We start from the raw sequence: 26,745 nt of genomic DNA, 5'->3' as shown, positions 1-26,745 counted from the left end.
GGTGAAAATGAAGACAGTATTTAAAGAACGCACAGCCCAGAAAACAGTGATTGTAAGTGGAGATGACTTGGAGTCTAGAGCCAAATGCATTTAGATCCAGGTGGTGATGACAGAGAGTGAGCATATGGAGCCAGTGAAGGAAAAATGCTGGGGGGGATGAAGAACATTTGGGAAGCTAAATCATATCATGAAAAGTAATTTATCATATTTTCAATCACTGTGTCCTTCCTGCAATGACTTATGGATGGGACCTGTGAAAACCTATTAGAATAGAGTAAAGCAGAATAAAAGCTGTAGGGGACCCAAAAGGAGAGCAGAAAGGTATTTACTATGGCCACCTAGGACTTTATGGTTGTCACAATGCTGCACCCCATGGACATTCAAAACTTAATGGTGACAACCCAAATCTTCCTCCTTCAAAGGCATAAGCTATCAGCACATAAGCTAAAGGAGAATCTCCAGTAGTGGTAGAGAGCCCATGACACACAGTTGAGCAGTTCTGACACCATCCAGAAGAGGGCAGTGGCATGCATTCACACACAACTGGTTGTTACAAAAAAAAAGTGAAAGCAGCAAGGAAATGTAGATGAAATGCAACAGCTGCAGCAAGGAAAGCGTGTTACAGGCACAAAATTAGAAAATGTTCTGCAGGTAGGTGGGACTGAATACAAAAGGACAGAAGAGTTTCAGGCAGGAATGGGGTTAGGGGCATCATAGAGCCAGATCACTCCAGCTGGAGCTCAGGAAAGAATTCCATCTCAGCGTGGCACAGTCATTCTGTGAGCTGCTGGTTCAGAAGTGTTACAAAATCAGCATGATCCTTTAGGATAGTGCAGCCTTTTCTCCTGGTCAGAGCTGCAGGTCAATACAGAGTTGGGAGCAGGACCATGAACTTGCTTTGTTACTCACTTGGGGTGCCTATAGTAAGCAGTACCTATGGGCTCCCAAGTGTGGGGACTGCAATTGTGGCTGACCCTTATGCAGGTGATGCAATGTGATTGTTTGTACCTCCTAACCTCTGTGCACCCACATAAAAGCCAGCTACCATGTAGCCGAGATTGCCTTGGCTAGCGGAGGGGAAAGGAGAGGAGAAAAACACAAAGCAAAATTTCCAGATGTGAATCATTAAGTCAAGCAGCTACATACAGGGCTTGATTTTGAAGTGGGCGCAGCACTCACTGTTTCCATCAGCCTCAATGAGATCTATGGGTGCTCAGAACCTTTCAGAATAAGGCCACTTGTTTTAGATGCTAAAATGTGCACCAGGTTGCAGGTGGTCTAAAATGCTGTCAAACTCAGCATAAATAAAGACAGAAGAAGCAACACTTCAGAGTAAGTCTTCTGATATGAAAAATCCACAACATGAAGAGGCATGAAAAATGTACTCCCTTGCTATTGTATTGGAACAGTCAGGTTTAGATGGAAGAACACAAGCCCTCAATCTGCTTGTGCCATTTCTGACTATTAGATTTTTTTTCATAGATTCCTAGATTCCAAGGGGAGAAGAAACAATTGTGATAATCTAGTCTGACCTTTATAACACAGGCCATGGAATTTCTCCATAATAATTCATAGAGAATTTATTTTAGAGAAAAAATTCCAATTTTGATTTACAAATGGTCAGGGATGGGTAACCCACCACAACCCTTGGTAAATTGTTCCAATGGTTAATTACTCTCAATGTCATAAAAAATCAGTCTGAATTTATCTAGCTTCAACTTTCAGCCATTGCATTGTGCTACACCCTGGTCTGCTAGATTGAAAAGCCCATTATTAAATATTTGTTCCCCATCTAGGAATTTATAGACTATAATCTAATGACCCTCTAACTTGCTCTTTGTTAAATGAGATTGAGTTCCTTGAGTCTATCACTGTAAGGCACATTTTCTAATCCTTTAATCATTCTTGTGGCTCTTCTCTGAACCCTCTCCAATTTATCAACTTCCTTCTAGAATGTATGGCACTAGAACTAGACATGGTATTCCAGGAGCAGCCACACCTGTGCCAAATAGAGAGATAACATCACCTTTCTACTGCTATTTTAGATTCTCTTGTTTATGCATCCCAGGATCACATGAGCTCTTTTGGACACAGCATCACACGGTGAGCTCATTTTAGTTCATTATCCACCATGGCCTCCATTTCATTTTTAGAAGTCACTGCCTCTGAGGATAGAACCCCCCTTCCTGCAAGTATGGTCTACAGTCTTCATTCTAGTATCAGCAACAGCATAAAATGTTTTAGCTAAACTGATAGAGATATATAATACTGTCCTCTACTGAATGGAATTAGAACTGTGAACTATGTGTCAAGGGCCATAAACCAATCAGCTAACGGAGAGATATTCCTTTAGCTCAACTGGGAGAGATAGGAGGTATGGAGCTACAGGATCCATGTTCTGTTGCTGAGAAGTTTTTCACGGCCATGATATGCAGCACAGTGACAACTGCGAGGAGTTGAGTAGCCCTCTATTTTTTGAGTCCATTTCTTTTTTAAGCCAGCTGATGCTTGTGCATCGAATGATATCTTATAAGTCAAGGATCAACAAAAATACATTAAGTACTAAAATCATGTTAGGAAATGAAGCATTCCATTGTTAGCTTGCTAGAGTAATTTGGATAATGAAAAATTAAAAGACTTAATGATCTAAATTGAACAGAAAACAGATAAAATGCAGAGTTAACCCATTCAGGAGCCAGCTAACTCTTCATGCCACATTTGCCTTCCACACAAGTTCTAATTCTAACAGGACCACTAACATCCCCAGATCAAAGCCTGGGGTAGGGGGAGGGGGGTGAGAGAGAAGATGGAGGTGATGTTCATATTGGAATTTCATAATGAAGAGAAAATATATATCCATATGGCATGGGAATGCGGAGAGTCCAATAACTCTTGGAAGGAAATGATAACTGCACTAAAGGGTGTCATTAACAATGATGTTCCCTTAACTGTAGAGCTATGTATTTCAGTTTGCAGAACTTATATAGACATTTACAGATCTATTGGGAATCTACTGGATTCAGGTTTAATGGCAGTGCCTAGACATACAGTAGTTAGGTTTTAAAAAGGCAAAGATTTCTCTCTGGTGTTCTCCCATTCCTTTTGGGTGTACAGCTGTTGAATATGTTAAAAATAGCATTTCACTGCCATGCTTTCATATTTAAAAACTGATCACTAAAGGTAAACTCTCTCCACTGCCAAAAATAAATAAATAATTAGAAGCCAAAAAAAGGGGAAAAAACCAGAACTCAAGGTATTCATTACAAATACAAGCATATTAACCACAGCAAATTGTTAGCAGCTAGCATAAAATCAATTTCTTCTTGTTAAGAGAGAAGAATCCATAAAATGATGGTGAAAGGCTTTCATTTAACTTAAAACATTTATTGGTTAAGATAACCTCAAGATAAAACAGTTTTTTATGAGGCGGGGGGAGAGGGGGCTGTGTGTTTCTATCACTTTCTAGTATCCAGCAGTATAATCTTGTTTGTCCTATACCATGCAGAGTGGTTACAGACATTGCCATAGTAACACAGGCAGTGCATCTTGGAGTTGCACAATTTTGTTCCCCCTTCTACTGAGTAAAGTTTCAATGAGTCTAAAATGAAAAAGGAAACCAACACAAAAAGCAGTTCCAAAGAGCACTATGACAGGTTTCAGAGTTACAGCCGTGTTAGTCTGTATTCGCAAAAAGAAAAGGAGTACTTGTGGCACCTTAGAGATTAACCAATTTGTTTGAGCATAAGCTTTTGTGAGCTACAGCTCACTTCATCGGATGCATACTGTGGAAAGTATAGAAGATCTTTTTATACACACAAAGCATGAAAAAATGGGTGTTTACCACTACCAAAGTTTTCTCTCCCCCACCTTGATTATCATACACATTGTAAGGAGGTGATCACTTTAGATAAGCTATTACCAGCAGGAGAGTGGGGTGGGGGGAGAGAAAACCTTTTGTAGTGGTAAACACCCACTAGTCTCTAAGGTGCCACAAGTACGCCTTTTCTTTTTTTAAAGAGCACTATGACCTGGAAAAACAGGTAGAGAAAATAATCGCTGGCTCCAATTCCAAAAAGCTGGGGCAAATCTCAAATATTACATTGCCAAGTGCCCATTTTAATTCCACAGCTATTTGCTTAATGGATTTGGAACATGTCACCTATAATTGAAGAGATCTGACATATTCGGAGATAGAAATAGAGAATGGCTATTTCCATAATTTGCCTTTACTAGCTAAGGGCATTCACACACCATGGGGAGAAATGTGATATAAAGACCTATACAGACAGTCTACAGGTCAAATCAGGCTTGTTTCACTCACATAAGCAGTTCCATTGCACCTAGTCAAATCTGCTTGCATAAATAAGGTTAAAAAAACCCAAAACTGACCCTAAATCCACGTCATGTACTAGAAACTATTTAATCCTATCCTGAAGGAAATGCATATATGCTGTTTTCCTTTAGCCACTGTTGCCTAAGCCTCGTGAAGTACAGAAAATTCTCTTCCTCTCCTGAAACTTGCATACTTCTAGGTGGATTATGATACGGTGATTTTTTTTTGCACCAGATTTATTAGAAGGTAGAATTTAAAGCCCTTCCTTTTAGTGGTTCCCATTTTCTGGTTTTAGGTTTACGAACAGCAAGATATATTTCCAGATGCAATAATATTGGTCTAGATAATGAAGCATTAATACAAGCTTTTGATTTTTTGTATTTGATTTTTTCATACCAGACATATAGGAAGTAAACACCACAAAACAAAACTGACCAAGGTATTCAAGTCTACACTGTGAGTCAGTGCTCCAGAGAGTAAAGCGCTGTGTGACTGGGATTCAAAAGCCCAGACACACCCCCTTATTCCTTGGAGGGAAATCATTCCTCAAAGCTGAACTTTACAATCTTACCTTTTTCACTAGTCACCTGAAAGTTATTAGGGGCTGTTGAAGGCCTAAGGTCACTATTGCCAAGCAGAGATAACCATAGGGTTTTATAGCAACAGTAGCTAGCACCTTCAGAGGGTTTCAGAAGTAGATTTGACCTAAGAAGATCACTCATTAAAGGTGTCATACCGACGCTCACAGAGGCATTAGCTGAAACCGCTTATTTATTTTTTCTGTGTCTTCACAGGGGGAAAAGGAAATGAATGATATCCAGTTCTTCCCCCTGAAGCAGGAATTTTTTATAATAAGGATGATTTAGAAAAAAAATCACTTTTATTTTTAAAGATGGTTTAATTGCAGAAGACAGGCAAAAGTATATGTGAAATATCAGCACAAGTGCTAGGGAATTAGTTCCTGAAGGAGAAACAGTTAATCATTAATATACTAACTGACAAGAAAAAATTGATAATTAAAATCAGCTACAGCTCCATGACTATGGAAGAGAGGAGCAAAATAATGAGGGTGATATTGGAACGATTAAACTAATCCAATTAGTAAGGCGGTATCAATGAATGGACTGTACAAAACACATATACATGAACACCAAAGAGGTAAGTTTGGTGTGCAGGAATTAGAAATACATGAACTTTCCCCATACCAGTTCAGTATTCTGTGTAGAATAAAGTGAGTCATGCATGCAAGGTATGGAAACTTTGGTACCTTGCTGCTAATAATCACAGTTCAATATGCACCAGGTGCATTTCTTTAATCTTGTCCTCTCTAGAACACATGGCAACATGTATATTTACACTTAAAAACTGCCTACCAAAACAAGACACTCCACTTTCCCACACTTTTCTTCCAAGAAGGAGGAGATAAGAGAACATATACCAGGGGGCAGATGTTTGTCACATCCTTTAATGCATTACAGGAAGGTTCTCAGATACGACAATGATGAGAGCAGTATAAGAACCAATCTAGAACAGAACAGAAATAGAAATCAGAATTCTTAAAGTGTGAGTTACTGACACCTAATCCTTTGTACATTCATCTAGAGAGAGATGCCTTCCAGAGTTGTTCTCAGTCTTTCACAGATGGAAAGCCAGAGCATAATATGACGAAGCAACCAAATAAGCATGCCATGTCATCATCTTGTGTTTAAGGTGATATAGCATCATTGTAATTCACCGTCATATTGTCATCACGTATTATAGAGTGATGATGTAAACATCCTCCTCTCTTTTGTCTCCACACGGTACTGTCTTCTGGCTGCTGGGTGGGACGTAGTGCAATGAAGAACTGGTTAAACCAGCCCCTAAACCAGCATTTAGGGGTTAAGTCTTAAAAACCTCAGACAACAGTTATCCAGGGAATCAAACTAATAAAGTTTCCAGGAGACAGGGGATAAACAAAGCTAGTAGAAGGGATAAAGTGAGATAAAGATTTATTTCCAGATTATGTTATTTCATTCTAAGACCTGCTTGAAATGGATTTAAACTAATGTTCTTGATCTGTGACAACAGGTACCACATCTTGTATATCCCCAATGAATTTATGTTTATCCGGAGGGAGTGGGGGTAAGCATCTTAAGTCAATACCAGTATCAATATTACCAAACTTCCCCCTTTGCAGTCTGAAAATCTTGAAAGGGAACTTGTCATACAGCTGACCATGGCTCTGGGAAGGAGGAGACATTTCTCTTGGGAAACGCACACCATATGTCTAAGATCTGAAAAAAGGCCATACTCTAGGTGGCATTATGCCTCATAATGTAACAAGATGGGATCTGGTGCCTCCCATCACTTCCTCCTGTAGTTGTATACAAAAGTTAATGTATTAAAGAAACGTACTGCTTCTTTTATTTTCTTTAGTGGGTGGTTAGCATGTTAAGTAAGGTGACCCAGAGGTAAGATTATCATCAAATTGTGACACCCCAAAGAACGGGCCAGGTATGGACAGACAGAACATGATGCTTCCCCTGATTGCTCTTACCATTTTATAGCAAATATAAATGGTCAAATGTTTTCATACCTCTTTTTCTCCATTAGTTAATCTCATATTTTTTCCTTTGTCTTTGCCCATCCCACTTTTTTGGAGTACTTTCCTTGGTGATGAATGAACTGGGAAATGCTAGATGGTTCACATTAGATAAGCATCCAGGAAAATTACATGAGCAATGCATGGCATGATCCAATGGCTGGAAATTGAAGCTAGACAAATTCAGAGAGGAAATAAGACATACATTTACAGTGGTGAGCATAAATAACCATTGAAAAAAATTTACCAAGGGTTGTGGTGGATTCTTCATCTCTGCCCATTTTTAAATCAACAGTTGTCTGACCTGTGTTCTACAGGAGGTCAGACTAGATTATCTCAGTGGTCCCTTCTGGCCGTGAAATCCATGAATCTATGTCTGTACAAACTAGAGATGGGCAGCAATCCACAGAGATACATGGTCTCATGCCAGGCTCAGCTCAAATGCAAACTCTTTAACCTATAAGTTTTCTCATACAATTTAAAACTGATAACAAGTATCTTTTTTTTACATAAACACTTTGTTAGTTTTTGGAACTCACTGCCACAATATATTATTCAGGCCAAAAGTTTAAAAAGATTTAAAAACAAACAACTAGACATTTATAGGGATAACAAGAATATACAGTGGTATATGTATTAAAAAAAAGGAGTTTTGCAAAGAATAAATCCTCATGCTTTGGGTCATAAATCAACTCTAATGGCATCTGAGAAACTTCCTCTGAGGGTAGGTTATTCTATAGCTGCTTGCTTCAGGACTTCTTGCACCTCCCTCTTACTAGTTGTACTGACACCTCTCAGAGACTGGATAGTGGAATGATTTAATCCTGAATGGCAATTCATAGAATCATAGAATCATAGAATATCAGGGTTGGAAGGGATCCCAGAAGGTCATCTAGTCCAACCCCCTGCTCGAAGCAGGACCAATTCCCAATTAAATCATCCCAGCCAGGGCTTTGTCAAGCCTGACCTTAAAAACCTCTAAGGAAGGAGATTCTACCACCTCCCTAGGTAATGCATTCCAGTGTTTCACCACCCTCCTAGGGAAAAAGTTTTTCCTAATATCCAAACTAAAACTCCCCCCCTGCAACTTGAGACCATTACTCCTTGTTCTGTCATCTGCTACCACTGAGAACAGTATAGAGCCATCCTCTTTGGAACCCCCTTTCAGGTAGTTGAAAGCAGCTATCAAATCCCCCCTCATTCTTCTCTTCTGCAGACTAAACAATCCCAGCTCCCTCAGCCTCTCCTCATAAGTCATGTGTTCTAGACCCCTAATCATTTTTGTTGCCCTTCGCTGGACTCGCTCCAATTTATCCACATCCTTCTTGTAATGTGGGGCCCAAAACTGGACACAGTACTCCAGATGAGGCCTCACCAATGTCGAATAGAGGGAACGATCACGTCCCTCGATCTGCTCGCTATGCCCCTACTTATACATCCCAAAATGCCATTGGCCTTCTTGGCAACAAGGGCACACTGCTGACTCATATCCAGCTTCTCATCCACTGTCACCCCTAGGTCCTTTTCCGCAGAACTGCTGCCTAGCCATTCGATCCCTACTCTGTAGCGGTGCATTGGATTCTTCCGTCCTAAGTGCAGGACCCTGCACTTATCCTTATTGAACCTCATCAGATTTCTTTTGGCCCAATCCTCCAATTTGTCTAGGTCCTTCTGTATCCTATCCCTCCCCTCCAGCGTAAATACCACTCCTCCCAGTTTAGTATCATCTGCAAATTTGCTGAGAGTGCAATCCACACCATCCTCCAGATCATTTACGAAGATATTGAACAAAACCAGCCCAAGCACCAACCCTTGAGGCACTCCACTTGACACCGGCTGCCAACTAGACATGGAGCCATTGATCACTACCTGTTGAGCCCGACAATCTAGCCAACTTTCTACCCACCTTATAGTGCATTCATCCAGCCCATACTTCTTTAACTTGCTGACAAGAATACTGTGGAAGACCGTGTCAAAAGCTTTGCTAAAGTCAAGAAACAATACATCCACTGCTTTCCCTTCAGCCACAGAACCAGTAATCTCATCATAAAAGGCGATTAGATTAGTCAGGCATGACCTTCCCTTGGTGAATCCATGCTGGCTGTTCCTGATCACTTTCCTCTCATGCAAGTGCTTCAGGATTGATTCTTTGAGGACCTGCTCCATGATTTTTCCAGGGACTGAGGTGAGGCTGACTGGCCTGTAGTTCCCAGGATCCTCCTTCTTCCCTTTTTTAAAGATTGGCACTACATTAGCCTTTTTCCAGTCATCCGGGACTTCTCCCGTTCGCCACGAGTTTTCAAAGATAATGGTCAATGGCTCTGCAATCACAGCCGCCAATTCCTTCAGCACTCTCGGATGCAACTCGTCCGGCCCCATGGACTTGTGCATGTCCAGCTTTTCTAAATAGTCCCTAACCAGCTCTATCTCCACAGAGGGCTGGCCATCTCTTCCCCATTTTGTGATGCCCAGCGCAGCAGTCTGGGAGCTGACCTTTGTGTCAGCTTTGTGTCTGCAACAAGAACGCTTGCATCTGAGTCAGGTGACATAGTGTCACATGACATCAGCCCAGTGATGGTGAGATGGTGCGGGGAGAGAGAGCCATAGTAAAGGGTTTCTCTGCTCCATCCAAATAGAAGGCCTGGTGGGAGATACCTGCACGGAGCCAGAATAGAAGCTTCAGCTGGGAAAACGTATAGTTTTGGGAGGGAAATGCTGAGCCTGAGGCTGCACTGTGCTGTTTTGTAATAAACCAGACCCCTGAGAAGGGAATGTTACTTGAACCACATGAATCTAGAGGCATACATGGGGAACCCAAGAACAGGGCAACTGAAGAAGAAAAGCATGACCAGGAGGAGTAAACTGACTTCAGTCCAGTTCCTATATGACTTCTGGTGCTTCCTGCTTCTGGATGACTCAGAAATAATACGAGAAGGTCAGTGATTTCAGCACTCCTGCTCCCATTCCATGCTAGAACAGCAAAAGGGTGTATAATGGGAAGGGGTAGGGGGAAAGTCCAAAACCAAAAGCATTTAGCCAAACATTTCCCTGTTTATCTAAAGCCTGCTGATTTTGAGTCTGCTGCTTCCCAAACTCAGGTTCAGAAGGAATGGAATCTCAGCAGCCAGCCTGGCAATTAACAGCACCTCAGAGGATCAGCCATATATCTTAGAGCTCTGGCTCTCAACCCACTCGTTTTGCTTGAGGCAAGCACATCAACACCTGCTAGGAAGCCAAGTGAACCACCAATGGAGATGGCAAGATCACCCCTGTCGAAGGATGACACATCAAGCAACTGGGCAGGCATGAAAACACAACAAACGGGACTTCAAAAGAAGACAGGAAGGGAGGCTGTCCATTTCCTTTATCCCGTGTCCTTTTGATTGTGGATAATTTAGTTGGCAGTCCCTTGGAATTCCCTGGTCCTTCAGATGTTCCTGTTTTAATGGGTAAGCTTTGTCTCCATTTAGACTCAGAATATAAACACAACAAATCGTGGTCCTGATTCTGCAATTTGATCCTGATGATCTGATCCCTGTACCCAGGCAGAATCTCACTATGGTCCACCCAGATCCACAACTGCATGACTGGGACCCATGTTGGATGTGTGCAGAATGTAGGATGTTATTTAAAATGAATAGATTTAGCTAGGCACAGAATCTAGTTATATTCCGATTTCATTTTGCATTTTCCAAAATGTTCTAAATGAGCAAAGAGTCGTGACTTTTTTTTTTGAGCAATCGTACTTCAAAAATTTCAAAACCAAAATTTACTTTGGATCAAATTAGTCTGGAGCAAAAACATTTTTACTTTGCAGAAACTTTGCGCGCACACACAAATCCTGTGGGACAGAATATTTTGGAACAATATGGTGACAACTGCTTTTTGGAAAAAAAAAAGTGATGCTTTTGCACTGCTCAAGCAGGGAACCACACTCATTAGCTTTCTTCAGATATGTCAGGGCCTGAATCTCACTTACCTTAAGGCCCTTTACACTGCTACAGTATAAAGTGTAAGGCTTGATCTGCACCACAGACTTCTGAGCAACATATTTTGATCAACGGGAGTATGGAAAATCCACATGCCTGAGCGATGCAGTTATACCAACATACTCCCCAGTGCCGTCTTGGCTAAGTGAGATAGGTCTCTTAACTCATGCAGTAGAGGCTTATGCATTAAGCACCAGAGGTCCCCAGCTTGATTCCAGCCATCAACAACCAACGTCTGTCAGCAGTACAAGTGGGGGCTCGTCCAGGATATCAGCTGGGAAGTTTCTGAAGCTTGGAGCACACTTCCTCAGCTAGGACAAGTATGTAACCCAGGCTTGTTGCTGTGGCATCGAGAGATTATGAGCCTGCTATATGCTTGGCTAAGAGAAATGTGTCTTTTAACTCATGGGTTAAGCTCCAGAGGTCCCAAGTTGGATCCCAGCCACTGCTGACTGGGGTCTGTCACAATTACACCTACAATTACCATGCTCAGTTCCACGGGGTGCTACACAGCAGCCCCACCTGCCACAGGTCTCTACACACAAAAAAATATTAATTCAAAGGCGCATTGACAGCACAGAGTATCACACACCTCTCTAATCAATGGTTGCATGATATTGTAAGATCTTTGGTGCAGGGACCACCTTTGTGTTCTGTGTTTGTACTGTTCCTAACACATATAGGCCCTGGTCCTTGACTGGGCTACCGCAATACAAATAACAAACAATACAAGCAACAAATGTAATGCAAAAGAAAATAAAAACCATTCCTGATCCATTCATACACTGAACTTCCCCAGCACATTGCTTCATAATGCAAGCCATAGAAATACTACGTTAACTCAGAAACCTTCGTAATAATAAAGTAGGTCACAAGGCATAAATATGTTTTACAAACAGCACACAAACGCACCGCTCAGCAACTATCACCGAATAGCCTAATCAGTTAAATAAAGGGACACAATGAAGATGTGGTGGGCAGTGAAAGTTGTTTGTGGTTTTCGTGAATAATCCGTTAAAATACTTTTAATGTCAATCAATTCTGCCAGCAAAAGCAATTAATCATATTAAAGGAAAATTAGCTACAGGCTTTGTGGTACAAGTGCAGGGCAAATGACTGACAAGAGATTAGAGAAGTTTGACTCATGGCTTGACTACTTGCATGAGTAAAGATCATTCACCCCAATAAGTGGTGCAGGAGACAGTCCTATCTACAGACCCACAGAATAGCTTCTATGGGGGTAGCAGCCAGCCAGTATATAGAATTCTACACAGCAGTAGGGGAAGATGTTTTGGGGGAATGACACTAGGGCACAACCCCAGCCCTACATAAAAATGCCTGGTGATTTTTAATGATTACGCCCAACACACCGGACCTCTGTTTGTATAGTCTCATCTGAAAGATCCAAATTCAGTAAAGTATTTAGTATTCATTGTATCCATCTCACAAAGGTGAAAGCAGGAATTTGAACCCATGCCTGTGTAATCCACTGGTGCGTGTGTGTTTCAGATCCCCATGTGTGCCAATGTGCAGAAGCTATTTGTTTCAGTCCCTTCCTACTAGGTTCTGCAGCTCACGCTATAGGTGCTTATATTTGTAGCTCTGAAGGTCTCCGGTTCCATCCCCAGTGAGTTGGTCAAGAGAGGGGTTATCACACATGGTTCCAGGGCTTGTTGCTTAGTTATAAAAAGGCTCTTTCACACTGTTTTAGCAACATAAAGGGACCTCCCACTCCAAAAGCAGCCAAGCGGGGCCTTAATAGTATTGCCAAATCTCATGAGTTCTTTGAATATTTGGCATTTTTCTTAAAGCCCCAGCTGCTGGAATCAGGTGCTTACCTGAGAGTCCCTGTTTTCATTTTCAAAAAAGTAAGTTTCTAGCCCTTCTGTTTGCAGAGAAAAGCTGGAAGACATGAACACTAAACACTCCAGCACCAGAAGGCTGATAAAATTAACATTTAATATTTTTAAATCACATGATTTTTAAACCAATTTCATGGTTTTGTAGGAACTGGCTCTTGAATTTTGAATGCTTGGAGTTGGCAATACTGCCTCGATATACGTGAAAATCAAGGCCAAACTCTGACAAAATACCTTCCAAGAAAAATGTGCATTATGTTACAAATCTAAGTATTTATTTACTCACTAAAAACGTATTAAAACACAGATTCATTTCAAGCCTTTATTGCTAATGGCAGGTAACATATTTCTTACACATGTTTATAAAATAAACAGCTCCATTCAGATTTGTTAAGCACATTACTGGATTCAAATCCTTCATGAATAAATCTAATAGAAACGTGAGCTGGGATAAATAAAAGTGCTGTCTCACTGAATGGCATATAAAATACATGCATTACTTTGCTACCTGCATAACAATTAGTCTGGATTCATTATTTAGTTCCCTTGCAAGCTGACCTTCCATGACATGTACAGACAGATAACAATTGTCTGATGATTGATTGGATTAGAACAACATTTCTCAACTTGTGCATGGCTATATCATAAAAAGAAAAGTGCAATTAAGTCAGATGGAGTGCAGATTTGTTACCTTAATAAGGCAATATGCTGCACACACCACAGCTAATATAAGAGTATAATAGCATAAAACAGAGAGATCTATTGCCAAAAGTTAGTGAAGCTATTTTATTACTTTTATCCCTAGGTTAACTTTTTTTTTGTCAGTGGTCTGTAAGCAGGAAAATGCTTGCTATTTTAAAATACAAGGACATTTTTAATAGGGATGGCTGGAAAACAAGGATTGTGTTTCACCAAATATCTCAAGGTTTTAACATTTCTTTCTGTTCCAATGCAGAACAGAAACCTTTCAAAATTATTCTTCAATGCCATCCATGGCACCTTAAGCTAACTACTTAAATATAACCTAACTACTAGCTAACTATTTAAATATACCTTGATAAGTGCAGTTTTACGGCCTGTTCTTTTGGAGCTAGCTCTGATGACAGATGCACTCATTATCTTCTCTTCCTTGCAATGGAAGGTATGCAAGGAGTCAGGAGACATGGGTTCTGCTCCTGCTACAGTCGTCCAATGGCTGTGTAACCCTGGGAAATTCATGTGTGCTTTACTGCTTTGTCCCCTTTGTCTTGTCTGTTCACATTGTAAGCTCTTCAGAACAGGGACTCTCTCATCGTGTATTTACAGAGCCTGATAAAAAGGGACACACTAGGTGTTATTGTAATACAAATAATAATTAAGGTGTGCTGGCTTTGACCAACAGAAGGAGAATCTAAGATCAGGGTTGTTTATATTTTTAATACACAACACCCTTTATTTATGGAGGTGTATTCTCAGCCAACCCAAAGGGGGTTATTACAACTAGCCACTAGAGCCGCACACAAAACTGACTTTCAGTTCACTGTACGCAGCTTTGTTTTACCAATGTGGGTCCCAGGATATTAGAGAGATGAGGTGACATCTTTTATTGGACCAACTTCTGTTGGCGAGAGAGACGAGCTTTCGAGCTTACACAGAGCTCTTCCAGTTTTCAGTTCATTGCAAGTTGAGGAAAATAATCAGTTTGGGTTGAAACGTATCTGAAAATAGCAAAAATACTCAGTGAATTGGAAAAAAAAAAATCTGATTTGAGTCAAAGACAAAGTGTCGTTTGACCTGAAATATTTTGTTTGGGGTCTGGCAGGGGCTGAAGGTGGTAGAAGTGTCACTGTAAATGACAGTGAATAGTCATGGGGTGACACCAGTAGAGTGAATTGAGTGCACAGGTTACTTCCCTCTACAGGGAATAGCAGTAGATAGACAGGTACTGGGAACAGACATTTTGAATCTGGTATATTAAGGACAATGGTGTATCAAAAGTGTGGTGTTCTGGCAGCAATAAAGAAGAAAAAATAAATAGAAAAATGTTGCCATGAGTCTCAACTGGTAAGACTGGGTGACACTTTGTTTGTAGCCTGGGGACTGGGGCACACACAGGGGCACTGGGGCACACACACAACATAGGTTGTAGGAGCACCAAGTTCAAGTCTCTGCTCTCATCAGAGGCACCGACTTCCCCTCTTTCCTGTGGGTGCTTGACCCCCCCCCTTCTGTCCCCTGTCCTGTCCCCACTCCACCCCGTCCATGAGGCCCCACCCCACCCCGCCCCGCCTCCATTCCAACTCCTTCCCCAAATCCCCACCCCGGCCCCGCCTTGTCCCTACCTCCTCCTCTGAGCGTGCCACATTGCTGCTCCTCCCACTCCCTCTTGGAGCTGTTTGGCGGCAGCTGGGCAGGAAGCGCTGGGAAGTAGGCAGAGGAGCGGGGATGCGGCACGCTCAGGGGAAGAGGAGGTGGGGCGGGGGGGAGGATGCGAGGGGAGTTTGGCTGCTATTTTCCCACGGAGTCAGATCTATGTCTCTCATGACTGTTTAATTATTTATCCACAGTTGAACAGCTTCAACAGAAGAGACTGAAAGAGTCCCGTGCCGGAATATCCCATCGTCCATTGGTTAGAGTGCTCTCTTGAAGGGTGTGGGGGAACCCAATTGCAAATCCCATCTCCATATTAGGCAGAGGGGGATATGAACCTGGGACTACCACATCCCAGGTGAGTGCTCCAAGCACGGGGCTGAAAATTATCACAAATCTGTGAATAGATGTGGGTTGGCCAAACCATCATTTCTCACCAAATAAACCATTTGTCAAAACTCTCCGTGCTCTACAAGTCACAGCACTAGCTATTAATTATAGCTTATGGAAAAGTTCACCCCAATTGCCACCCCACTATCAGCAACATATGGTGAGCAAACAATAGTAATCTGGAAAAAGAGGGTGGACCTTTTCAAACACCTGTAGAAAGCAGTGGCAAAATAACAAAAGCAAAATGAGCAGTGATCTATTTAGATTAGCACAAGTGAGGTTAAACCTGGCTAACAAACTATCAAAAGGCTGATTTGCTACAGGAAGAAACTCCAACTGCTCATGCTCTATATTGAGAAACAAAAGTGCCTGACGTGCCGGATTCAAAATGCAGGAGGAAAAATCCAAATGGCACATCATATTATACAGCTGAGTTCAATATAAAGTCATTTGATTCATTTCTGCAGCATATACCATTCCATCTACAGAGCAGTAAAATCAGTATTTCAAAGATAAACAATGGTAAACCTGGACACACAACTAACGATAAATACTGTGATTATTATTATTACATAAGCAAGGCCTGAAACTGCTCTCCGCTGACAGCTAGTGATGAGAGGGGGGGAAAGGGTTCAGGACTCGACTGTATTTTCATGGACATACCTACTCTGCCTATGTATTCAACAGACAGAGCTGTGTTGCCCGAATGATCCATTTTGGCTGGCATTCGGTTCTGAGTCACTGGAGGAATGAGCTGGAGTGCCATTGAGAAGCAAAGCCAGGAAAGTAACTGAGGTTTTTTTTGCTGGATTGTATTTACTGAGGGACAATCTATCCTAAATTCTCAATTACTGAGGGACAAGCTACACTCATTGCTATGTCTGCTTTCCACAAGCTACACTTAGTATAACTTTTTTTATGAGTGGTGTAGCTGAATATTTGGATGCTAATTTTCAAACTGAATTGTTAAATTTATTAACCTTAATTTTGGATGTTGCAGATTATGTATTATATGTATTCTATGACTTTTTAAACCAAATTTTGTACTTTTGGATAATTTAAGCATTATACCCAGATGTACAGAAACTCTTTCTTTAACCTGAGTATTAGACAATTTTAACATTAGCTTTAATCAAAAATTTAAAATTTGAATGCAGGGATAATGAAATGTTGTTATCCTTATTGTATGAGTAAAGAGAAGCAGAACTGTACTTAGCCTGTCCTGACTGAGGGGGTGACCCTCAACTGAATTGAACTAACTAAGTTTGGGGTTTGGATGCCAGACCGCAGTGGAGAGTGAGAGGGGGTGGGGACAGGTGTCCTTGCCTGTAGGTGTAGGCTCTGCCTAAGAGTTCTAAGCACCATTTGACCTGCCCCAGACACCAGGAGGAAGGTCCTATGGTGAGGATAAAGAAGGTGTTGGGAGGAGGCCATGGGGAAGTAGCCCAGGGAGTTGTAGATGTTGCACAGCCATTCCAGGAGGCACTCTAGACAGCTGCATTCCACAGGGCCCTGGGTTGGAACCCGGAGTAGAGGGCGGGGCCTGGGTTCTCCCCAAACCTCCCAACTCCTGATCAGACACAAGAGGCTTTGACCTGGACTGTGGGTTCACGAAAATGGCCAAACTGAGGGCTGCTGTGAATCTCCAAGGCGAGCAAATCCGCCAATAAGTGCAAGACCCACCAAGGTAGAGGAGGAACTTTGTCACAGCTGTAAAGTGACAGTGTAGACAAGCCCTTATTGTTGCTGGAGCTCTTGTTTTAACTATGAAGAACATAGAATTTAGGTCTTTTACTTCTGGAGCACAGTTGTAAATGTTAACCAATTAGTCCTCAGAACACGTTTCTGAGGTAGTTTAGCATTATCTACATCATACATATAGGGAAAACAGAGGCAGAGTTTAATGGCAAAATTTAGGTGCCTAAATCTGTAGTTAGCCACCAAAGTAAATGGCCTGATTTTAGCAGCCATTGTAATAACTGGAAATTAATACAAAAGAGAACCTAGTAACTCCCACTGTATCAGCTGGTGTAGGACTGGGCACAAAATAGTCACCCCAAAATGAACTTGAGTGTTTACTTGCTTCGGTATTTTAACAATATGTTAGTAGCTTTATAGAAGCAAGTGGTTGTCAACAACTGTCAGACAAAAAGGTGAATCAGGGACCTTGCGACAACACAGAAAAGCACTGAGTTTGGTCACAACAATTAAGGGTCTCCAAGAGGTCTGTATTAGGTTCAGTCTGATCCACCCAGTTCAGTGTACAATAAAGTACCTTGAATGTTTGTAGCATACCCAGACTCGAAACTACCCAATTTTCCCCTGAATTCTGCCAGATACAGCCTGTTACCAATGATAGAATATTTAGTATGAGAGACTGCCATTTCTAACGTGAAGAGCAGCATTATTAATGGAGATCCACATATACATTGCATTTGAAAACATATTATAGAAACCAGTTAATAACAAAAAGAAAAGGAGTACTTGTGGCACCTTAGAGACTAACCAATTTATTTGAGCATGAGCTTTCGTGAGCTAAAGCTCATGCTCAAATAAATTGGTTAGTCTCTAAGGTGCCACAAGTACTCCTTTTCTTTTTGCGAATACAAACTAACACGGCTGTTACTCTGAAACCAGTTAATAACAGTGTAAAAACTAATTGCAAGGTGCATGGTACATTAATTCTTTTCCATAAACAAACATCCAAGGACTGATGCTAATGCAGAACTGATCATTTTCTACTCAGACCTGCCAAGACAGATGGAAGACATCCCAGGCAGTGTTCTGAAAAGCAGAGAGCTTTGAAATAAGTGTTTCTTCTGAGAAGAAGGTCCCAAGATTTCATTGGCAGTTTTGTTATTTATTATCTGTGGTTTGAAATCAGTCACACACACACACACACACACACACACAGTACAGAAACAATCACTGCCTTGAAACGCTAGCTAAAAAGACAAGACAGATGAAGGGTGACAGGGGAAAATGGCACAAAGAAGTCACACAGCAAATCTGTAGCAGAACTGGAAACAGAGCCCACAGCTCCTGAGTCCCAATACACTGGATTATGTAGCTTCTCATTTTTGGCAACATCTTCTCAATTTGAGATTCCTCTCCCTTTTCACGTGTAATTCTCATTTTAATGACACAGTGTTGGGAACAAAGACCATCTGGTGGCTCCTGGGAGAGGTGTGGTGTTTCCTCAACTCCCATCAAGTTCACTGAGGGCTTGAAAGTTGAAGGGACATTGTGCCTTAATGGAGAGGTTCAGTAACTTATAAGATCAGAGCTTTGTTTTGTATCACATTTTCACATACCCTGTCTCTTCTCTGCCCACCCTCTAGCTATTACAAGGCATGGTAAGCCAGAGACTCAAAATGATACATACATCACACAGACACACACAAATCCAAATCTTTTAATTGTATTATATATAAAGTGTGTTTGCACAAGATTTGGGTGTGTGTGTGTGTGTGTGTGTGTGTGTATAAGAGTGGAAGTTTTAAGATGCAAGAAAAAATAGGGTAGCATTTGGCTGCTATCTAGTGTTTTGCCCAGATTTTCTGCTGCTCAGAGACAAATCAGTTTGTAGCAACTACACAGAAGTTTGGACAGAACATGATTGTGGGGACTTGTTCAAGATTAAAGAGCCAAAGCTACATTACCACAGTCTATCTGTAATGAACTGGTTGGGGTATGTGTGTTCCACTGCCATCTACAGGGGAGAGGCAGAACTGATCAACTGCAGAAATCATGGTGATGTGAGAATCAGGCCCATAATATCACCCTGGGTGTATATTATCATAGAATATCAAAGTTGAAAGGGACCTCAGGAGGTCATCTAGTCCACCCTCTGCTCAAACCAAGACCAATCCCCAACTAAATCATCCCAGCCAGGGCTTTGTCAAGCCTGATCTTAAAAACCTCAAAGGAAGGAGATTCCACCACCTCCCTAGGTAATGCATTCCAGTGCTTCACCACCCTCCTAGTGAAAAAGTTTTTCCTAATATCCAACCTAAACCTCCCCCACTACAACTTGAGACCATTACGCCTTGTTCTCTCATCTGCTACCACTGAGAACAGTCTAGATCCATCCTCTTTGGAACCCCCTTTAGGTAGTTGAAAGCAGCTCTCAAATCCCCCCTCATTCTTCTCTTCCGCAGACTAAACAATCCCAGTTCCCTCAGCCTCTCCTCATAAGTCATGTGCTCCAGTCCCCTATTCATTTTTGTTGCCCTCCGCTGGGTGCTTTCCAATTTTTTCACATCCTCCTTGTAGCGTGGGACCCAAAACTGGACACAGTACTCCAGATGAGGCCTCACCAATGCCGAATAGAGGGGAACAATCATGTCCCTTGATCTGCTGGCAAGCAGGAACAATCCCCAATTTTTGCCCCAGACCCCTAAATGGCCCCCTCAAGGATTGAACTCAGAACCCTGCGTTTAGCAGGCCAGTGTTCAAACCCCTGAGATATCCCTCCCCCAACTATCCTTCCCTTCACAGCAATTATATATTGCTGTGTTTTCATGGCTGCCAACAGAGTCACATTAATTTGTGCTCAGTACCTCTGGGGGAGAAATCAGGCATTAAGGACCTAAACGAATTCCCATTGAAATCTATGGGCACCTCTTCTTTGACTTTAACGGATATTGGATGAAGCCTTTGATACTTCTGGATTGAAATCTTGGTCCAGTGAGTATTTTCCCTGTTGGTACATTTTCAACATTTAGAAGTACAGAATGTAACAATGAGGCCTTGAACATAACCAATTCAACAGCACTGTGACAGACTTCAGCTCAAATAAATAAAGTTCAGCTTACAGAGGGTTACACTTGAACTGATCATTTCTGAAATTCCCAGTTCACAACTCTCTGAGCTGTTCATCTGACACCCAATTAACACCTTGTTAAGTGTCATGCCTGTAGTGGCTTCATCTTCAGATCACTGCACTGTAGCGTTCAATCCCCTCCACATTACATATACCAAATTGCAACATTTTCATTTTGAAATTGGACTTGGGACACCAAAGACTACGCGGGACTTTGAATCCATGAGACGTGCATTGCAGTAAAGTAACAAAGTTGGATCTGAAAAAAAAAAAGGGGAACAACTTCCTCTTCAGATGTAAATGAAAAACAAAAACAGAAACCCACAAACCAATTCTGGTGACTACTCTCCTATGAGTGTGTCAGCATCAAGGGATCTCGCAATAACCCAAAGCTACAAACCTGAGAAATCAATTACTATCACCCCTGAGCCTAATGGTAGCAGATGATGAAGACTTGCGGTTGGGGCTGAAATCAGTGATGTAGAATCTGGGTATATTCTTCATGCAACCGGCTTAGTTCACACTATATATACCAGTCCTGGAACAGAAGTGGTTCACAAATGGCACACAAGAAAACCCCTCTTTCAGGGAACTCAGCCCAACTGCCGGTGCCCGGTTCCCAGGGAGCAGCTCTGCCTGAAAAAAAAAAAAAGACTTTAGTTAGAGAGATTAAGACAGAACAAACTCCACTGCTGCTTGCTACAATTTCCTCAAAGAAACACCTACACAAAACCAACACCACCAAAACGTTTACTTTCAAGACTAAAAGCTTGCTGGAAAAAGGAATTCTAAGATTATGTGTAACTGTCCCATTAGGTTATGCCTGGCTTAAATGGACACACACAGTCAAAAGGGGCCGATGACACCTGAGTGAAGGCAGCCAGGATTAGCCAGGTTGTCCACCACACACTACAAGTTCACTGACTGTGGCTTAGTTGTGACTACAGACCTCCTATTTGCTGCTCACCCAGCCGCACTGATCTAAAAAAAAATCTTTATGATGTAATCTGTCCAATTTTGGCACGAGACTCCAGCCACCAGCACTCTAGCCCTCTTTTTTCTTGCATTAGTATCACAGGCCATCTGTAAGCCAGGGAGAGGATGTCATTGGAGAAAGAGCTTACTCAGAAGCCACTTCAGTGCTAGCTGACAACTTGCCTACATTTGAAAATTAGGTCAACCTAGTCACATCACTCAGGGCTGGGGAAAATTTTACACCCTGTGAGATGTAGTTAGGTCAACCTAGCCCACACTGTAGATGCATGAAGGTCAATGGAAGAATTCTTCCATTGACCTACCGAGTGCCTCTGAAATGTGGATTACCAACACCGAAGAAAAACTCCCTTCCGTTGATGTAGGAGACATCTACGCTACAATGAGGTAAACAATCAATGCTTTCTTAGAGTTTGAAGAATGAAGTCTTTTACAACTAAGCACTGTAAAGTTATCCTTCAATAAAAATCTTGTAAACATAAGAATGGCCATATTGGGTCAGCCAATGGTCCATCTAGCACACTATCCTGTCTTCTGACAGTGGCTGGTGCCAGATGCTTCAGAGAGAATGAACAGAATGGGGCAATTTTTCAGTGATCCTTCCCCTGTTGTCCAGTCCCGGCTTCTGGCAATCAGAGGCTTAGGGACACCGATAGCATAGGGTTGAGTCCCTGACCATCTTGGCTAGTAGCCACTGTTGGATCTATCCTTTATTAATGTATCTAATTCTATTTTTAACCCAGTTATACGTTTGGTCTCTCAACATCCCTTGGCAACAAGTTCTGCAGGTTGAACGCATTCTGTAAAGAACTACTTCCTGATGTTGGCTTGAAACCTGCTGCCTATTAATTTTATTGGGTAAAACCCTGGTTCTTGTGTTATGTGAAAGAGTAAATATCACTTCCTTATTCACTTTTTCCCTACCAGTCATGATTTTATAGATTTCTATCCTATCCTCCCATTGTTATCTCTTTTCCAAGATGAACAGCCCTAGTCTTTTTAATCGCTCCTCCTACAGAAGCTGTCCCATCCCCCTATTCATTTTTGTTGCCCTTCTCTGTACTTTTTCCAATTCTAATATATCTTTTTTGAGATGGCGTGGCCAGAACCTCATGCAGTATTCAAAGTCGGGGTGTTCAATGGATTTATATCGTGGCATTACAATAATTACTGTCTTATTATCTAGCCCTTTCCTAATGGCTCCTAATATTTCCATTAGCTTTCTTGACCACTGCTGCACATTGAGCAGATGTTTTCAGAGAACTTTCCACAATGACTCCAAGATCTCTTTCTTGAGTGGTAACAGCTAATTTAGACCCCATCATTTTGTATGTATAGTTGGGATTATGTTTTCCAAGGTGCATTACTTTGCATTTATCAACACTGAATTTCATCCGCCCTTTTGTTGACCAGGCACCCAGTTTTGTGAGATTCCTTCTTAACTATTCACAGTCAGCTTTGGAATTTCTGAAGGTTTAAACTCACTTTTTTTCCCCTCTGGGGGAGGAGGCTGAGCGGAGAAAAAGTCCAGTTTTATAACTTAATTTTATAGGTCTGATAACACATCCCTACCTTCTTATTTGTAATGTCTGGAACTCAGACCATCCTGACATACTTTTATACAACCAGTCCTTTTTTCTAAAACATAAATCTCGTACAAGTTTATTTTCTTGGGAGAAAGATCAAGTCAGTAACAGACTGGTGTCTTGTACAAGGTGAGGTGTCCTGTCCTTTGAGAAGATGCTCTTTTACCTTTTGTCCAAAATGATCCTTGGCTTTATGACCTGCCCTTTATAGCATTTACAGCTGCCATGTAAAATATCTATTAAATATGTTGTATAAAGCACAAATTGCAATACTCAATACATCATTTGAAACACGGCATAAAGAAAAGAGTACAGAATTAAAACTAAGTAGAAGTTATAAAAGCTGCATTTTAGAGATTGCATAAACATTTACGTGTGGTAAACATGGTTTTATGGCCACAGAGAGTTATTTTCCCTGCCACTTGGTTTGTCCTTGGGTAACAGAAAGCAGAATTAGCCTGAGATAGCATAACATAAGCAACCAAAAATATAAATATTTCTTGTTATATTCTCCAGGCACTCAGTGAATACTATAACTGTAGGATTAGCTTAATACTCAGTAAAAGCACAGAAATTTGTAATGATCTAATATTAAAAATAAATGTCATTAACCCTTTTTGCGTCAAAATTGAGGTTTGACTGCTACAAAGGCATGTGGAAAATCTAGGTCTGAGTTCAGCAGTGTTTTGATGTGGTGTTTTAATTCAGACCTGTTACTAGTTTGGAGTAGAGATGCATGAATTGATTTGGAGAAAAAAAAAAACCAGGAACTTTGTTTTCCCCAAAGACAAATCAAAATTGCGAGAATTAAATCTGAATTGACTGTGCAAAGTTCTAAAATATTTGGATAGGTTCTCTCTTCTGGGTTCCAGCTGGGACTGGAACCTGAATGCCCCAGTACCATTAGCATGGCTCTTCTTGCAATATTTACAAGACAAGGGAAGAAGCCTATCCTGATTGGGATTTCCAGGGCATTTCTGTAGACTTGAGTAAGTGCTCACCGATGCGGGTAAGTGTTGGACAATCAAATCCAAAGTGTTCACTGTTCTGAATATCTGGACTTAGAACTTCAAAGATTTGAATGTTTATTCAGGCTGAACCCACATTCAAGCTTTTCAGGTTTGCCAATTTCTAATTTAGAGGAGATCTCCTAGAGAGCTGCAAACATGGGGCTTGACACTTCCAGCCCCTTGCGCAATACACGAAGACCCTGTCTCCTTGATTAGGTCTGCACAAAAGATCAAGCACAATGGAAGTCCTTATTTCCTCAGCAAGGCTAGTGCAATTGCTGGCTTCCACTTCTCTAGAGGGACAGGAAACCAGTAGCATAAGCATCAACAGATGATGCACGCTTTTCCCCAGGCGGTGCAGTGCCAGGTTCCTATTAGGGTCCCCAGAGCTCTAATTAGCATTACGCATATGTAACTGCCATCATCTTGGTCATCACCGGGTGACTGAGCCCTGGACTCCACAGCTAAAAGGAGGAGTCTCTACAGATTGAGCCGTAGATCTACATCCCCTAGTTGGGAGCTGCTGAAAACTCAGGCACAGAAGAACCCATGTAATACACATTCCCAAAAGTGGCCGGTTCACTGACCCCCAACAAGGCTACATGCCCAACTGCCACCATTGAGAACAGGGTATTTTCTTATTAATTGGTAACAGGAATGACAGCTTAAATTATTGCAACTTTTCAGGTGGACGTGGACTGTGAAGAGCTGAACAACACAGACCACCCTGAAACATTGTCCTTTCCCAGCCAAGGGTTTGGAAATGTGCTACTACCGCTTCATAAAACTCTGACATCCATGGAAGGGAGCCCTTTATCCTCTGTCCTTAAGGTGATCTTGGAGAGCTATTTATTGATTAACTCAGCAGCCTGCTGCACATCACTTTTAGCAATAAGGAAGCCATTTATGTACAGCCCATGCAAAGTTACCTGCCTATTAAATTGGTTTAAAACATTAGGCTCCAGATTGGCCATAAAATTCAAGCAGCCGCTGCAGGAACCAGAGGTCCCATTGCAACTTTTATCCTCTAGATTGTTTCTAATGTTGCCCCCAGGCATTAGGCAGTGGGTGGCGGTGACAAAATTGTGAGGATTACGTATTTGTAGTCCACGTACTGACATCAGTTTGAATTAAGTAGACTAAGAAACACATTTTAATGAATAGAGTGCCCCTTCCTCATCCAGGAGGTCAATTGTCTCTACAATTACTTTACTAGCAGCTTGGATGACTGAGCATTTTCTTCACTGCCCTCCTGAGATCTTGTGAGTTTGTAGGTTTCCTGTATTTCTACAAATACAAGATATTGTCTCAGAGTAGCAGCCGTGTTAGCCTGTATCTGCAAAAAGAAAAGGAGGACTTGTGGCACCTTAGGGACTAACAAATGTATTTGAGCATAAACTTTCGTGAGCTACAGCTCACTTCATCAAATGCATTCAGTGGAAAATACAGTGGGGAGATTTATATACTGTATTTTCTACTGCATGCATCCGATGAAGTGAGCTGTAGCTCACGAAAGCTTATGCTGAAATAAATGTGTTGGTCTCTAAGGTGCCACAAGTCCTCCTTTTCTTTTTGAACATATTGTCTATTTGTCTCTATTTTGAGGTTCAATTATTTTTATAGCCATAAAATGAAATAGAAAGTAATGATTAGTAATAGGGGAAAACCACAAAAGTTTCAGAGTACAGTTCAGTTCTCTAAGTCTGGATGATTGTTCAACACATGTGAGTATCCCATCTTTGTAAAACCTCCTGGAAGTTTCAGAAAAAACAGGTTCTCTCATGAGATATGTGACATCTTCCAGTGATAGCTAGAAATATTACAAGAACTGCTTTAGACATGGTATTTGCCACTTTCAGCTTTGGTCCCTACTGGAAACCAGAACTTGATATAAAGTATTACCAGAATTTTTAAAAGTGTTCATATGCTAAAGGTCATTCTCATCTTTTGAGTCTGAAAAATTGGGCTGGTAATGAAACCTCAAAATAGATTTTAATATGGAACTTGTGGGTTTTCTTATGTCCAATCTCAGCCAGAAAGCAGAAATTTGAATTTTTTTAAAAAAGGTTAATTTTCTTTCCTTTTATTTTTTTCCAAATAAATTTTCCAAATTTTTTTGCAACCTTCACACGAACTAGTTATTTCTTGCAACTTTCCAAAGAGATATTGAAAGCAAATGAATAAAGATGGGACTAAAACTTAAATAGGAATCCAACTTTTTAAAAAAGACCATGTTTTACATTTAGAATGCTAAAATCAGAAGTGAATATTTGACTAAAATAACTTCCCCCAGCATGCCATGGTCTGAGTCTTAATGCCTCATTTGTTGGTAGAAAGTGGCTTTACAATGACCTAATAAAGATAACACAGTACAACAGTGTTATGATTACTGAGTATGTTACATGACCTAGCACCAATGTGAACCTTCCCTAAACACAGAAGCTCAAGGGGCAAATTGTTAGAAGTAGTCACAGCAGGAAAAAAGATTTAGTATGACATATCAAGTTCCAAACCTATTACTGCTAACCTCTTTGAACCTATTCTATCTAATGTAAATTATAAATGACTTTTGCACTGAACTGAATGACAATCTCGGAGTCAAATTAAATTCAATTGGAGAGGTTAATTTCCAAACTAGAAAAGATTTCAATTAGCAGGAAAAAATTGAAAACCATGACTAGGAGCCAAAAGGACAGTAAAAATAGGAAACAATCACAAGAAATTAATGTAATGTGTGTTACTGAAAAATGTTTCAATATGTTGGACATAATGGCCTGGCATTGTTTCAGGCTTCAGTTAAAAATATGCTAATTCAATGTTTCATTTC

This window comes from Lepidochelys kempii, chromosome 4 (assembly GCF_965140285.1).
Source record: "Lepidochelys kempii isolate rLepKem1 chromosome 4, rLepKem1.hap1, whole genome shotgun sequence".
Classification (NCBI taxonomy): Eukaryota; Metazoa; Chordata; order Testudines; family Cheloniidae; genus Lepidochelys; species Lepidochelys kempii.
The sequence above is the reverse complement of the archived record's forward strand: the minus strand, read 5'-3'. Positions refer to the sequence as shown.